The sequence below is a fragment of the Leptonychotes weddellii genome, chromosome 5, assembly GCF_054177405.1.
Source record: "Leptonychotes weddellii isolate Sample4059 chromosome 5, ASM5417740v2, whole genome shotgun sequence".
In the NCBI taxonomy this organism is placed as follows: domain Eukaryota; kingdom Metazoa; phylum Chordata; class Mammalia; order Carnivora; family Phocidae; genus Leptonychotes; species Leptonychotes weddellii.
Window position 1 is genome coordinate 63,278,577 of NC_138373.1, and position 17,746 is coordinate 63,296,322.

Here is a 17,746-nt window from a genome sequence, read left to right on the forward strand (position 1 = left end):
AAGTAATTTTAGGTTACTGATCTGAGCTTCATAAAAGAAAGCTGTCTGTCCAAAATAAGACATGCTTAGGCAAAAATTAGAGTTTTGACATTCTTCTAGTTGTAAAATAATGTTATCTGGCAGATTGGGTTTATCCTTGAAAAATACTGGAAAGGCTAGGCATGGAAGTTGCCTCTACAGAGCCAGAGGGGAGGCAGGGGCAACAGTGTTTGGTGGAAGTTCCTGATGCAGCAGGCTCCAGGAGCTTCCTGTGTGGGCTCCGGCTGGTCACGTGACTTCCCTGTGCCTCAGTCCTCCTGATGTAAAACCAAGATCTTGCAGAAAAAGCAAAAACAGATGCTGCACTTGAGATGATCTCTCTAAAGTAAACAAATTAGGGAATTTATACATCAACTGTGGTCTCTGGAAATCAGTGAGAACCGAGTTTCTTAAAATAATTCAAGAAATCACTATGAATATCCTGTAACATGCCAAAGCTATTTTTTTTTTAAGTAAACACTTTTCTCCCCCCATTCTCAAGGCACTGTTAGGTGGATGATGGAAGATGCACCGTGGATCATGGATGAAACGTATCTAAATTATCACCCACAGTCCCTGAAGAGTACAGTGGAACTGCAGTGAAAGAAAAAAGAAACACCATTTTTTATTTAAGTGATTAAGAAAACTTTGTCTTTGTAAACTTAAATTTTACAGCAGGTGTGATTACATATATTGAGAAAGTAAAATTTGGTGAACTTCTCTATTAAGCTAAAATTCAACATATGCTTATTTATAAAACAGATTTGCTATTTTTGCTCTAGCAGAATCATTGAATAATTAAATAATTCTCACTCCTGATTTTGTAACATCCTAAATTGTCTTCAAATATCTCAAGATGTGCCCAATTTCTCTATGCTAAGTTAATGGGAGACTCCAAATTGCTTTATTTTACAAATAGTATTCCGAACAGTGTCTCTTAAGGAAAACCATATCAATAATTAATCCAATAGAAGAGTTGCAAAAAAGTTGAACACGACTGATCCAATGTTTGTGAGTTCTACCTTAAATTTTCATCTTGTTTAATCCCAATCTTAAAATAGACTTGATTTTTTTTTATTTGCCCATTTGTAATCTTAGACAAACGATAAGATCGGCAGCACTACAGTGGACTTTCTTTATCACACTGAGCAAGGTGCCTGCTCTTTTCTTTTCTGTTCAAGCAGTGTCTGGCACTTGGAACAGGCCCTCTGTGAACATAATGTATAATAAGCACATTCATAGAATGTCTGCTATGAATACACACATATACACGTTAAGATACAAAGTGAATATTAACTGACAATACACAGCAACATGCCTAGGTGCTTGTCAGAAAAATTCTTTAAAACAGACAAATGATAAGTATAGACATCAAAAGCAAACATTTATAGTGTGTTTATGTGTTGGGACAGGAGACACATTTACCATCCTCAAAAAATTAGCTCCAGTTAGGAGACTGGATATATTTATATAACTAAGAATATAAGGCATCATATGTTACCATAAAAAATGAGAAGGGACAGAAGGTACCGTAAGAAGCAAAACTTAAAAATGTATTTAGAGTCATGTGGATGAGCACAAACATCCCAAACGGAATTTTAGGAAGAGGTGTGTGGTATCAGCAAATGGAACGGGGCGGGGTGGGGGGAGGGCTTGATGTATGCATACAAATGAATACATACTTGCATCACTCACAAGCAGAAAGCTTGCCACTCCTTAGCTACAAAACCATGGGCAAGCTCATTAACCAACTCTCTAAAACTTAGTTTCCTGATCTCTTAACTGTGGATAACAGTAGTAACTCACTGTGAAAGAGAAATGTTGTTAAAACCAACTGAATGCACGCAAAGCGCTTATACAGTGCTTGGTGCACAGACTATGCTTTCAAGAAATATGAGCTGTAATAGAACTGATTTACATTAAACTTACCTCACCCCCTCTTAGCCCAATTATTCATTCTTATGTCATTTAATTTGTTCTCATAATGACTTTTCCCATCCCTTTAATCAGTCTTGTTGCTGGCCTGGGAGCCCCCTTGTCTACACTTTCTAGAAATAAGTGACCCAGACAGAGTTCAATGTGGCGGTGCTCCCCGGGGTTACAGACTAGGCAATGACTGCATCTCAGCTCTGTGACATAATGCTTTTAGAGAGCACACTGAACTGTGCTAGTCTCTACCCTATCAGATCTAATTAAGGAGCACTATCATTTGAGAGTCACTCTTTAAAATCATCTTTAGGGGCGCCTGGGTGGCTCAGTGGGTTAAGCGTCTGCCTTCGGCTCAGGTCATGATCTCAGAGTCCTAGGATCGAGCCCCGCATCAGGCTCCTTGCTCAGCAGGGAGTCTGCTTCTCTCTCTCCCACTGCCCCTGCTTTTGTGTGCGTGCTCTCTCTCTGTTTCAAATAAATAAAATCTTAAAAAAATAAAAATAAAAATCATCTTTAGTCTTAATATCTCTGAAGCTCCTTATATTGTGTACTAGTTCTGGTGTTTATGACAACTTTTGATACAATACAGGGATGGTCCTATCTCCCATCTTATGCTGACCATTGTGTGAAATAAATAGGCTCTTCAGGGAAGCTTTGAACTCATTCTGTCACATAGAATTTCATGATCCTAGCATTTGTCCTTACTTTCTTTTGACCTGTAGTATCTTTTAAGTTAATACTTTGTGATACTTAGGTTAAATACTTTGTACTCTTCCTGTTCTGATTACTAATGAAGTTAAGAGGAAGACCAGAGCCCAAACCAATATCTGTGTAACATCCTATGAGGTGCCTCCCTCAGCCAATTTTTTGATGTTACCATGCAATGTCAGCTTTGTACGTCCATCTTACGAAATGGCTGGTCATGTCTGGAAGCAGGTAGACATTACACTTTATGACCTTGTGCTTTCCCATCTACACTCGCTAGATGAGAAAATATTCAGCCCCAAAGTAAGTTAAATTAATTTGAATAGTGTAATATCTTGAAACAATGTCTTCTATTCCAAATTTAAAATGTGTGTGTGTATGTGCGCACTTACACACACACACACACACATACACATAGACATATAGCTCATAATCTTGAACAATTTATTGCAGTTACCAAATACTATGTACGTATTCTTAGGAAAAAACACTTGCTTGTTTTTAAGATTCAGTTGGCTTCTGAGTATTCACAGATGGTCTGAATGTTTTAATTACTCAGTCTGAGGGACTGATTGGCCCAGGACTGGAATGAAACCTCAACCTCCTGGTTTTCGTCCCACTGGCACTCAGTTCAAACTGAACTCTTAGGACAATACATTGTTTTCCTCTAAGAAAAAACATAGACCACCTGTCCACCTCCACCAAACAAATAAAAACAACACAACAATAACAAAACCAACCTCCAAGTTCCTGGTATATACATACTCTTTTGTCAAACCTTCAACAATGCAAACACCATTAGTTTGTGTTTAATTACTTTAGGACATCAAAGTTGCTCTAGCCCTTCTCTCTTACTTAGACCAGGTGCTTACTGAGTGAACAGCAAACTCAGGACTCCAGGTTAACACATCAAAGTATTTTATTTTTAACATAAATTATCCAGTTATTTGCTTGAATTCTCCCCCATAGTTTAAGTGTAACCTTAGTTCCTACTACATCAGAATGTGAATTTGGGGGCACCTGGGTGGCTCAGCTGGTTAAACATCTGACTCTTGATTTCGGTTCAAGTCATGATCTCAAGGTCGTGAGACTGAGCCCCGCGTCGGGCTCAGCACTGGGCATGGAGCCTGCTTGAGATTCTCTTTCTCCCTCTGCCTCTGCCCTTCCCCCCACCTCCCACACCCCGTTCATTCGTGTGTGCTCTCTCTCTCTCAAAAAAAAAAAAAAGAATGTGAATCTGTTATTATGTAATGAGATGGATGAGAAATGCTCTTGGACCTTGATGTCCACATTACAGCTCTCCACATTAATAATGATAGCAAGTTTTTAGAAGATGATGCAATAATTAAAATTGTGAAAACATTCTATAAGCATAATTTCTGGCCAATTAAATTTTAAGATCACTTTATTTTTTGATTATCAAAGAACCCTAGTGAATTCAGATAATAAACAGAAGAAGATAAAAATCACTAGTAATCCTGACAATTATGATTTTAATGTGTTTGGTCTTTTTTTCTTATAGTCAACATTCAATTAGCAAAAGATTTATCATATTTAAATAGGTTCCACCTGGATACTGATTTTTTTTTTTTTTTTTTAAAGATTTTATTTATTTATTTGAGACAGAGAGAATGAGAGACAGAGAGCATGAGAGGGAGGAGGGTCAGAGGGAGAAGCAGACTCCCCGCCGAGCAGGGAGTCCGATGCGGGACTCGATCCCGGGACTCCAGGATCATGACCTGAGCCGAAGGCAGTCGCTTAACCGACTGAGCCACCCAGGCACCCTGGATACTGATTTTTTTACTAAAATTAATTAAAAGCTAGAAGAATGCCCATTTGAAATCACTGGTTGGCATGTGCATATACACATAAAGGGATATCTGGAAGGCCTGCCCCAGAAGGATCTTGATAGAATATGGCATCATCTTTATTTTTTTCTTTATGTTTTTCTGCGTTTCGAATTTTTATAACAAACACTATTCCTTTTATTATCTAAAAAATAGAATTATTCTATTTTGGTAGAACATTTTCACTGGCTGTTATTTTGCTTTATGACAGTCAACTGAATGACAAGTGCACCCTGGTATTCTTTTATAGATTACAAAATTGTCAAAAACAGTTAATTCCCTCAAAAGGTGTCATAAAATAGGCAAATACGAAGGGAAAGAGGCAAATTGCCAGATTAAATCCCAGGCTTTGAATTTACCTGGGCAGTGACTTGATAGCTATGAACTCATCCTAATATCCCTGTCACCCTGCTCTATGTGTTGGGGGGCTGTTTTAGTAAAGACTGGCCTCAGCCCGGAGATGCCACAGAGCAACCACATGCAAAACTGGAGAGAAAAGTGCTGCTGTGAGGACCAAGAGGCAATAACAGATGCTCTAAGCTGACACTCCCCTGTGGCTGGTTAGCAAAGACAGAACCCAGTGAACGAGGCCAAAGTCATGGTTTCAAGTGGGTGACCAGGGAGCTTTGCTCTGCTTCACAGCCACTGAGTGCACCCCTAACTCCAGTTACCTGTCTGCAAATGCTGGCCTGTTGTGTTGGGGAAACCTGAATAACAACCAACATGAGCAGAATAAAGCAATCAGAGGATGAAAAATTCACCTTCCTTACCAGGCGTACAGAGCAACAGCACCTCACTCCCACTTTCAAAAACAGAAGGTGCAGCCTTTCTCTTCTGAGTGACTAATCAGAACAGGAGAATCGGCCAGGCCAAAAGAAAGGTGTGAGCTCTAAGACACAACCTAGTTCTACCTGACATCCTTCCAGGTTCCTTACCAAAGATGATTCTTCAAATGTGAGTAGCAACTGCACAGCCCAACAAAAAGTAAAATATTATATCCATGAAAAATGGTCCAGTGGTCCCAGGAGATGACATGTATATCCTGAATTTTGCTGAGGCAAAGAAATAATCGAGACAGCCAGGGAACGGGATAGGTAAGTAAAGACTTGCTCAAAAAAGCAGAATTTTGTATATGAACTATCCTTGAGGCTCTGGTCGTGTAGACCTTTGTTATAAATAGTGATGATAATGGTAGCTTATTGACCTCCAGCTTTGTTAATCAGCTTATGTTCCTCGTCTCACTTGGTCCCCCAAGCCCATGAGACAGGGAGCACCGCGACTCTTCCTTCACAGAAGCACAGCTTAGAGAGCTTAAGGAACCGGCCCAACGTCACCCCTTGAGCACTGACTTCCACGTCCTCCTAACAAGAGAAGAGGAAAGCATACATTTCCCGCAGACAGTTTCTTTAGGGATGGATGCTCTTTGCTGATTGGGAGAGGAGGTTGGAGGAGCATGGCTGCTGATGTGGAGCTTCTGACAGACACTGAGGGAGTTAAAACCTCACAAGAGGGAAGAAAGGTGTCAGGAAACTCATTGGTGGCAACACACGGGATCAATCCACCTGTGTTCATCTCTAGTTGAGGAGTTTTAGTCTGTATCAGAAAAAGGAAACTCTTCCCAGCCCTCTGGCCCATCCATCACATGGCTTAGAAGTTACTGAATTCTGAGAAGGTATCAATAGCGCATCAGTGCTGGTCCAACTGCTCAGCTCGATGTACAAGAAAGAACCAGGGCTAGCTGGGACTGAGCATCAAGAGATAGCAAATTGTGATGACAGGAAGGAGGGGAGAAAGCACCGGTCACTTGGCTACTGGCTCTTTCCACACTAGGGCTACTGCTGCCTTCTAGAACAAAAGCTCACATGCGGACACCAGGGTACAATAGCAGATGGTTTTTCAGCTGGCTGCCGTGGTCAACACAAGCATCTAGATGAGGCTGGTTGTGCCTGCACCAGCCTCTGCTGTTTCATAAACAGGGTAGACGTGGAACAAACTCTTTGGCAGCTTCTTGGCAAATCTCCCCTTTCCCTCCCTCCAGTATGTGTGTGCGTGCCCATGTGTGCATGCACACACACACACACACACACACACACCTGCCACATCATCTTTATAAACGGTATCTGTTCCCAGGGAGGCAGCCTGGAATGGGAATGGTGTCGGATTCGGAGATAGAGCCCCATCTCTGTCCTCATGGACTAGGCAACTGCCCCAACTCTCTTATTTCTCACGTCAAAGAAGGATCTACACTCAGGCACACTGAGGGAGTTCGAAGGATGATGTAAAGTCCCCTGTGTTAGCAGCTAGCAGTGTTTGGTACACACTGTACTACAGGAGTGCAACTCACTAATATTCTTGCTCATAGCTGCTTCTCAGGAAATGCTGATAAATCTTATTTCCACTGTGAGAACCTTCTTGGAAGAAAACAGGTATTCTCTCATTACTTAAAAACAGTATTTTATAACAGAGGAAGATCCTTATCTCAGAATACATAAAAGTTTATTTAAATAAATTATTAGAAGACCAAAGAGAAATATAATTGTAGATTAGAAAGAAATGAAAAGTCACTTCTATTAAGAGGGCTAAGATATTTTGGAGAGAAAAATTCCAGCTGCTGGCTCATCTCTTCAGAGTGCTGACAAGTGACTCTTTTAAAATGAAAGTTTTTTTTTTGTTGAAATTTTAAATCAACATAGAGTAAAATTGAGTTAGGCTCTGTATGTTAAAATCCATAGAGCCATATACCAAAAAATGTCAATTCTGTCATTAAAAATGAAATGAATTTTAATATACCAAGAGATTAAAACAAAAATAAAATTAAAAAGTAAAATGAATTAAAAATAAAAATAGGATAAATTTTAAAAATGATTTAAAAATCAAATGAATTAATTTAAAAACTAATTTTAAAAGTAAAATGCATTTTAATACATCAAAAATGGATTTAGAGCGCCTGGGTGGCTCAGTCGTTAAGCGTCTGCCTTCGGCTCAGGTCATGATCCCAGGGTCCTGGGATTGAGCCCCACATCGGGCTCCCTGCTCGGCAAGAAGCCTGCTTCTCCCTCTCCCATTCCCCCCACTTGTGTTCCTGCTCTCGCTATCTCTCTCTGTCAAATAAATAAATAAAATCTTTAAAAAAAAATGGATTTAAAAATAAAATGAATAATGAATTAGAGGTGCCTGGATGGCTCAGTTGGTTAAGTGTCTGACTTTTGATCTCAGCTCAGGTCTCGGGGTTGTGAGTTTAAGTCCTGTGTTGGGCTCCACGCTGGGTGTGGAGCCTACTTGAAAAAATAAATAAATAAAATGAATGAATTTTTAAAGAATGAAATTTACTATATTAAGAGACTCATGTAAGTATCCCACAATCAGAATACAGAGCTTTCAACACCCTAAAAACCAAAGGGGAAGCAGTGGGGTTTCATTTAGCAACTGAGTGCTGAGTGCTTACTTACAGTGTGCTGGGTACTAGGGAGACAAAGCTGAAGGACAGGATCCCTGCCCCAGAACATCACTGTGTTTGGAGAGAAGGATCAGAGATCTTCTATAATATTTTAAAGACTTTTCAAGCATATTCGTTACACATCCTTTCTCCATCTTACAGATGAGAGGTGTGAAGAGCTTACTAAGATTGATATCCACTCTTTGGAAAAAGAAAGCATCACTTCTTGTCCAAACATCGCATTGTATACATGAAGCATAAAACGGAGGTACAGAGAAGCTAAAGGACTTCACACAGCAGATCCAGAACCAGGGCCAGTGACCAAAACACTTCCCAATATATCTGAAAACTCAGTAAGACAAACCTCCTGTTCCTTTTATTTCAAGTGATGCTTTTGCATACGGTGGCATTCTTTATATGCAGTGATACGATCAAATCACATGGTAGAATCCATTCTTTTTATGAATCTATCCTCAATTTCACAGCAGAGGAAAAAAGGAAAATAGATCTAAATATGTGTTTACTATGTTACTTTCCCAGTAATATTTAAGGCACGATACATGGATCTCTCTCTCTCTTATTGTTATTCACATACGAAAGACAAGTGGCTTAGATCCAGAAAAAATAAAATCAGTAAATCCGCTCAGTGACAATGGCCATCTGAGCTGGCAGGAGTTGGGCATGTCTGGCATTCTGAGGGTCCAGAGCTTGAATCCACCGAGGTCTGAGTTTGAATACAACCCAGTGGGCACGGCCACCTTTTGCTAGTGTCACCTGTCCCTGCTGCCAGTGTCAGCTCCAAGGTACACATCTCCAGTTTCTCCCTCTGCATGTGCTAAGACATCATGACAGTTTAATTTTGAAGGTCATTTTTGGGGTGGGTATAATGCAAAACAGAGCTCTGTTTCTTGCCGCCTCTACCAAGAAAGAGAACAGCAAAACACTTTGGTGTGAAGCAAGTGTGCCCAGAGTCCGAGAAATCACTGCCCACCATCCACACACTTGAGTTCTGCTATAGATCAATGGCTGGGTTTGCTATAGTAGAAAATACAACCAAGTTATTAAATAGGGACGGTGTGAAAGTGTTGTGTTCCTATGCAAGAGAAGTTTAGGAGATGCCTGATCTATTTTGAAGAATGTTTTGAATGAGTTAAGGATGCCTCTCACGTTCTGATTAAAGTCAGTGGCAGGTGGATCATAGTTAGAATACTCATGAATTGAAGTTCTATTCCATCCTTTGATTAGAGGTTTCTGAATAGTGAATGTATTGACTAAGCCTAGATCTCACTTAGAAAATGGAAGGTAAGTGGAAAGCAAAACATATTAAATTTATTGACAGTATTGATTTCAATGATGGGAACATGTCACCTCTTCAATGAACGTTAGAGAGAATCTGAATTAATTTTCCAATTACCTTTTTTGATGTGGACATTAGCCAGCATAAGATTTTTCTTCATAAGTAGAACAACTGTCTGTTTAGTAAACTTTGTATTTGCTTCTCTTGTATCTAATTACAAGCATATTAATTTTTATAATCATACCAAAATAAAACTTTCAATGACTCAAGGGAAAGGTAGCTTTAGACAGTCAACCATAATTAAGCAAAACAATTGTACCAGCATCATTATGACAAATGTAAGGCATAATTTGAGTCTGGGAACAATAATCTCAAAAAAAAAAATAACAAAACAAAAAAAAAAGAAAAACAACATACCTAGATGTTTGCATCATAAGCACATTTCGTCAACAGCAGCCTCAGGCCTCCAGTGAAATCAGTTAGATGTGTTATATATTTAACAATGGAAAAAATCTTTGATTTTGTATTTCTCAACGAGGAGACATCTGATGCTGGAGTCATTGGACCTTTCAGGTGAGAATCAGCAGGAGCTGAGGTCTTTAACACCTGCTTGTTGAACTTGCCTTATCTGACTATATTTAGTCTGTTATACTGATATCTGAACTCAATTTAAAAATACTCCTATGCTGACCTAAACTCTCTTAAAATGCTACACTGCCTAGGTGTGTGAGGAAAAACTCTTCCATGTATTAGAAAAGAAATTAACAAAGTATTCAAATCCTTTTGCAGTGTTTAAAATTTTTTTTTTAAGATTTTATTTATTTATTTGAGAGAGAGAGAATGAGAGAGCGCACATGAGAGGGGGGAGGGTCAGAGGGAGAAGCAGACTCCCTGCCGAGCAGAGAGCCCGATGCGGGACTCGATCCAGGGACTCCAGGATCATGACCTGAGCCGAAGGCAGTCGCTTAACCAACTGAGCCACCCAGGCGCCCCTTAAAATTTTTTTTTAAAATATATTCTTCCAACTCTATTCTCTTGATCCATTTTCAAAAGCAAATCCATGAACTGTAATCACATACGCCTCTGGTGAGGTGACAGACACAAAGACAGGCAAACGGGCTTGGACTTGGGCGAAGGATACCAAGCCCTGAGGAAGTAGGGTGAGAGGGCAGGAAAAGAGGGCACGGTGAGAGAGAAGGTGAAAGTGGGGGCAAGGAAGGAAACAGAGACCAGGCCTTGAAGAAATCCAAGGACTCACCTCCTGATGCTGTTCCTCAGGCTCCTCAGCTTTTCAACCTCACCTGGGGCCCAGGAAATGCAACAGGTCCTGAGGATTCTCTGGCTTGTTTCTGCTGTGGGTATCTCGAGTGGGAGGAGGCGGCACACTGTGGTGTGTGCTTTGGAGAGAGTCCCCCCACCCCCTGGGCTGGGCATCTGAGGGTTGCTGTCACCAAACCCCAGGGGGTGATGGCTGAGGACCAATGTGAGGGTGGGGGCGGTGGGCAGGGCGGGATGGAGGTGGCACACCCTTGCTCAGGTATACAAGGACAGTCAGCCACATATATACCTCCCTGGACTCTTAACTCTTACTTCATTCCCGTGTGAGAGAGAAGGAGGGAGGGTCCAGAAGCAGGCTGCTGGGTGACAAGGAGCAAGCACTGTGCCAGATACAATGGCGCAGAGGCAGCAAGTAAAAAGAACAGCGAGCTGGCTGGGCAGGAGCCCCACCCCCACTGGCTACGAAGCCCCGATCTGTAGCGCGCCAGGTTATGAAATGAGAATGAGAGATCTCACCGTCAGGGCCACGTGATGGTGTTCCAGCAAACCCAGCACTATCAGGAAATAGGAAATAGGTTACCTTAGCCTTGAGTGAGCCCCTAAGGCCCTTTATGCCCCTCCTTGTGCTGTTGAGATTTGTCAGGCTCCTATAGGATCCAGGCCTTGTCCCATTTGTATGTTTCTGGAGGAAGTTCTTCTGAATTACAGTCAGAAAAAACAGCGGTACCACCCCATAATTCAAAAGGCTCAATACTGGACTCCACGAGTTGCATCACGCAACAGGCATCCAGATGTCACTCCCTGTGTGCCTAGCATTAAGCCACCACCTGCCATGTGTGTGCCTGCCTGCAGGTATGCTAATCTGTACTTGGTCAGTCCGGGTGGATGATGCCTCCCTGTTTATACTTTAACTGGGTAAACAAGACTTATTAATCTTATACCCGCAATTTGCTCCTAAAATATATTCTCTCTTTATCTTACAGAGAGATTCATCATTTATTAAGATTCAGTCTTCTGATTATCTCCCATTCAAATGGTTGTTTTGCAACTCTTGGGTTAAAAAAAAAAGTCATACATAAAAATAAGAAGCAAGTGTTTTTCAATAAGCAACCTAATGCTGATTGCTGGATGTAGCTGATGTCCTGCAAGCTAATTTAATGTAAACAAATCAGTGGGTGCAAAAGTGAAAGTCCAGCCATGGGGTCCCTGGTGAAAGCATTTCCAAAGTGGGTGGAGAACAACTACCTCCCCCCGCCGCCCCACCCCCGGGCCCTCAGAGGCAATGTCGGAGGTCACTGCTACTGGAACACCATGGATTGAGTTTCACTTACTCAGGACAAAGCTAGTTACACAAATAAGGCCTACGGTCACTGAAGGGTTAAATGCACATCCCACCTTTCTTTTACCAAGAAAAGATGATTTTCCTTTTTTTTTTTCCCCCAAATCCCCCAAAACACACACTAAACCTTATGGGAATTCTCAACTGATATTTATCAAACGGGTTTCACTTTAAGTTTCTCAATCCCAACTTGAAATAAAAGTAACCCATATAATTCTAGTTCTTAAGCTGATTTGAAGTGGACAGTGAGGCTTTATTAGAAAAGTCTGAATGGCTGATTAAAAAAAAAAAAGAACATGTGCCTCCCATCCTTTTTCAGAAAGTAGAAGTTTTATGTCAAAAGAGGCAATGACCTAACTTTTTATAAGAGAGAAAAAAAGTAATGAGAGCTCTCTGGATAAAATATGCCTGGGATTCTCATGCAAAGAACATCTCCAATTTTTCAATGCTTAAATATTCCCTATAGCGTGAAACAATTGTAAGTACTTTTGCTAATTAATGAGCTGCTTTTAGCTATAAGTCAGCAGAATTGCATTTTTTAGAGACACACAGCCATGAACATAAGATTTACTTTTTCTCTTTTATGTATCATTTTTTAAAAAATTCCATCTCTGTCACGGACACAAGTCAAACCAGGAATAATAAGCCATTCTCCAAAGTGCAAATAATAGCATTCATTAAAGAAGTGTTTTAGCAAAGAAAAGTAACTGACAATAAGGATGACGCGTAAGTGAAGATTGCCTGCAGGTGGCCCCCATGTGGAACGCCGAACGGAATCACAGAGGTTTTGCGTGACGATTTATTCGGTTGCTCAAGATGAGAACGGTAATATTAGTGAGTTCTCATCTAATATTACTAATGACAGCCCTCTGTCTTCTCTCTTCAGAAACCTTGCCAACACCACCCCTGGGGGATGCCAAGGCCCTTAAATACATTTTTAACAAGGCTGTTTACTAATCGATCACACCTCGTGGCGCAGGCGTGTCCATAGCCAATTTCTTGTGAGCCTCATTGCGCGCAGGGTTAAAGATAACGGGGAAGGCGCGGTGTGTGATGCGTGGCAGGCTGCTTCCCTAATCCTCCTCCCTGGAGGCAGCAGAGCCGCAAGCAGGAGCTGTGTCCCCAGCCACACGGGGCTTCATCAGCGGCCACACTCAGAGCTTCATGCACAGACCTCCGCAGCCGAAGGCCGGCAGAACCCCGGCCACTCTGCAGCTACCCGCGCGGCTCCCTCCCGCTCCCGGAGGGCCTTTCCAGTGGTGACAGTCATAGGTTTTGAGATCCTAAAAATTGTAAAGGAATTCCATCATTTTTCAGCAAATACCGAATGTTTGAAACCGCTTTAAAAAACAGACCTGTGAGAACTTCTCCAAGAACTTAAATATCTCAAGCTCCTTAAACTTTCAGAAATGTACTAGCCTGATATATATATGAATATTTTGGCTAAAGGAGAAAGGTAAGGTATTTAAGGCACACTAAATTTTTACATATTTTGATCAAAAACAAAAACAAAACAAAAAAAGGAAAACAAACCTTATTCCTGTCACTTAAAATTAACTAGGGGGGAGGAAAAATGACTTCGGATTTTCTTTCCGCTTCAGCAACCTAAGAATCCCTGATTCCTTTAAACTCCGTTTCTTGGGTCAAGAGACAAATAATATATGAATGCACTGGTTGTTTTAATGAGAAACAAACTTCATTTCACAGGAAACCTCTTCTCATCAAGAAGTCTAGCAGAATATTTAGTTGGACGATTATTTGGTTGTCAGGAGCCCAGAGAATTCAATATTACCTCTCTTAATATCATGCTATTAAATATTCTGGAAATGAAAGAGGGGTAAAATCACACAGAAGCATTATCAGTGCCAGTGTCCGAGCTTGGGCAAGGAAGCGTTCTGAGGAGCAAAGCATCGTGGATTCTGTTCTTTGTGAAATAATATTAAGATGAATGTTAAATACTAATTGGGGAGGAACTACCCTGAGAGTCAAAATTTAACATCTTTTATAAATAGGGAAAATATTTCTCAACTCAGTTTTCTCAACCACGAACAAAGACACTGGAGTCAGAGAGACACGGGTTCCAATGCTAACTTAGTAGCTCTGGGAGCTCAGCTGAGTCACTCCTCAGTGTCGGTAAACTCTGTGTACTGCAAAGTGGTTTCCCAAAAAAGTGCCCACTTCACGGGGATGCTGTGAAAACTAAAGGAGGAAATGTACGCAAATTCTTGCAAGAGAAAGCACTTAATAAAATGTTAGCTATTATTAGTTATCATTACCATGGTAATTTTTATCACAAAGTTGTAATGATGGAACTGGATCAGGTAAGATATTTATGGCCAGAAATCCCAGACAGGCACCCAGTTTATCATGAAGTTTATCAACTTCACCTTCAGTTGCCAAAAATCCTACTTAGTGGAGATCAGATTCATTTAATTTTTAACATATATCTTTCTAAAATTATCTACATATTGCAAGGATAGGAAGATTTTTTTAGAATTTGTCAAACTGTGAGCATCTGCATGGTATTGTCTTTTTTGTGGTATGTGCTCAAGGCAAGGCCAGGACTAAGGATTTCCCAACATTTATAACGTAAGAAAATAGCTCCCATACTTCCTCTGTTGCCACAATAAGTGTAAATATGGGTTGTGCGTGTGCGTGCCCATATGTGGTGCACATGTGTGTGCATGTTGTATGCATGTGTGTGTGTGTGTCTTGTGGGTAGGAGAGAGAAGAGAAATTGGAGGAATACCAGTAGAGTTGACCCTTAAACAATGTGGGGTTAGGGGCTGACCCTGTGTGGTTGAAAATCTGTATATAACTTCTGAGTACCCCAAATCTTAACTACTAATAGCCTACTATTGACCAGAAGCCTTACTGATAACATAAACAGTCAACTAACACACATTTTGTATGTTGTATGTATGATATACTATATTCTTATAATAAAGCAAGCTAGAGAAAACAAAATTAAGAATATCATAAGGAAAATACATTTATAGTAGTGTATCAAAAAAACCCCCATGTATAAATGGATCTATACAGTTCAAACTGTGTGGTTCAAGGGCCACCTGTATTGGGGTTTTCTTTCTTTCTTCTGTTCATCAAGGCTGTGGTTTGATTTCTCAGTGACATGTTAACATAAATCAGAACTGTTCGTTCAGGGGTAGAATGCCCCACCTATTTTGCATGTAAATGTTGGGTGAGGCATTTGATGAGACCAGTGGCGACGGAAAGATTTCTTGTAGGACACCTCTGCATTGAAGCCCGTGTTTTTTATAGCATCTGGAACAGCTCAAGTTGTATATATACAAGGAGGGACGCCATACCCAGTGGTACAAAATGGAAATAATTTACTGTTCTCTCTTGGCTGACATAATAGATACGAACGAGCACAAACGTGCTACCTGAGAAGATGCTGTTACTGTGATACAGGCGTGACCTCACCTCTGTGTCCACACCTCATTGCCATTATGGCCACAGCCTGGACTCATTTCCCAGGACATGCGGTGGTCTGGGATGATCTCAACCATCTGATCCCTAAGAAAACTACAATTCAGCCCACAATGCCATTCAGAAACAATTTCTTCTTGGCTTAATTTTTCAACACAGTGTGGCGGTAAGGGGTATGGTGCCTTACCCTGCTGTGATCCCACTCCCCCCAGTTCTAGGAGAAGGTGACGATGCATTGTTTCCTACTTGCTGTACCAAGGTCTTTATGTGTGTTATCGCATTTACTCTGGCCTACTTCACTGGGTTGTCGTGAGAATTGAGAATGCATACACAGCCCTTCGGCCTTTGGCCTATAACTGGCACAGTATAAATACCGATAAATGTTCCTTCCCTTCCCTTGACCCTTAATTCTTATATTTCTGTGAGGTCAGTGTAATTGCCCCCAACCAATAGACATGGAAACATGTCTAGGGTCCTAAAGACAGGAAGTGGCTGAGTAAAGATTTAGGCCCAGTCTGGACCATCTGACCCCAAAGTGTGGGCAGGCCCTTTCCTCCCTGCCCAGACATCTCCTGCAGTGTGCGTTTCCTCTTAAAGTTCACAGTCATGATGCTGGGAAATGACTGTACACTCAGAAATGCTCAGAATCTGGGGAGGGAACGTTAAGCAGACAGGAGGGAAGACAATGGTAAAGCAAAAAAAAAAAAAAAAAGAGGCAGAAATAAGAAAAAAGAGCAGAGAACACTGCATTTCCTCCTTTCCATCAAGGGGAAAGGCCACTTTGTGGCATATCATGTAGCATGTTATTTATTTAGAATCTGCTAGTGCCTTCGACTGTCTTTCTTTTTTGCTCTGTATTTTGCTCCCATCTATATTTCTGCCCATTCCTCCTGTTCTTAGGACTACTTAAGTGTGCTCAAATCACTATCATCCTAGCTGAATTTATGATACTATCAGTTGAGCCATACTGGGAAATCTGACACTCATAATTATTATTCCACCCCCATACTTTTATTTCCCGACATCCCCACAACTTCACCAATAGACATTTTAAAAATATCTCAATAAACTCATGCCAGACTTTGAAGTCCGTTATCTCAGCCCATTCTTCTGGATCTTGTGGCTGTCAACCCTACCCCAAGCCGCCTTCCATCTTGAGAGCTCGTTTGGGGGTCCTAGCAGGGGAGTGCAGCTATTCGTATACCCTTGACCGAAGAACGGTCCTCCTCTATCGGGGAAGGTCGTCCTCTTCCACCGAGCGCACAGCTTCGGGAGCGACCCACATGGAGCAGTGAGGGAGTAAGGGGAAACCAGCCTAGCCAGCCAGATCAGCCGAATCAACCCTGGCGATCAATGGGGTGACCATCTTTTACACTGTTATAGCCTGATCCCTCATGGCAATCTCTTTTAGCCCAAATTAGCATCATGATTTTGTTTTCTGCTTTCTTTTTTCCAGCTTTGTTGCCATCATTTAGAACTGAGAATACTCTGCTAGGCTGTGAGGACTACAAAGATATTCAGAAACAAACCTCACTTAGACAGGGAAATAACTCCCAACATAAAACCATAAAATGTTAAAAACAGAAGGCAGACAAGACCAAGACATAACTTGTATGTCCTTTTTAGCCCCTCATGGAATAGGGAACCATGGGATGTTGGTGGGAGAGTTTGCAGGGGTGCTAGGGGAGAGGCTGCAGCAGGGGGGGTGAGAGCACCACATTCACTGTAAGAATTTACGATGTCTGGATAACAATCCTTTAGCTAACGGGCTAAGAAAGGCTGTTCATGAATCAGGAGTGTGACCATACCGAGGTTCGACAGGAGAGAGGAGAAACTCGTGACTAAAACCATTCGGAAGCTCTTAGAAGAGTCCGGGAAACAGACAGATGTCTTACCATCAGCAACGCTTCTACCAACCCTCAGGTTCACAAGAATCATGAAAGCCCTTTCATCTCCAACGTCTTTCCTCTTCTAGTCCACTCTTAATTAAATCAACCTCAAACTTCAATGGCTTCTCTTACGCTCGTCACACTACCTTAGGCCTTTACAATGTGCTCCCCTCCCCCTAGGTCTTCTGGGAGATGAAGCCAACCTTCACTCTCTCCTCACTCCCCACATTCCACCCAGACCGAGAAAACGTCTTGGCCTAACTTGATTCAAGTCCATGATTACGTAAATGTTTACTGAGGATTCTAAGTGTACGGCCTCCTGTTTGGTTTGGTTCTGTGGCAGATGTACTGAGGTCCTCCAAGAATTCACCACCCTGGAGTAGAGAGAAGATGGTTATGTAAATAACAGGGATGAGGGCAAGGTACGAGCACCCAGGTAGCCCAGAGGGCGAGAAGTGCAGCGGCCGGTGTAACCCCACATTTTAGGGCTGTTTCATTTGATGATGAGAAACCACGGACTTTTCTGATCCACATTTTCCAGGTCCTTTTCATTTTTTT

At 41.5% G+C, this 17,746-nt stretch overlaps 1 protein-coding gene across 16 annotated transcripts in view; it reads right to left on the bottom strand.

Moving 5' to 3' along the window:
- PARD3 (par-3 family cell polarity regulator) overlaps positions 1-17,746 on the bottom strand; it is a 624,325-nt gene that overhangs the window by 76,494 nt on the left and 530,085 nt on the right. The gene's annotated exons all lie outside the window — the stretch shown is intronic.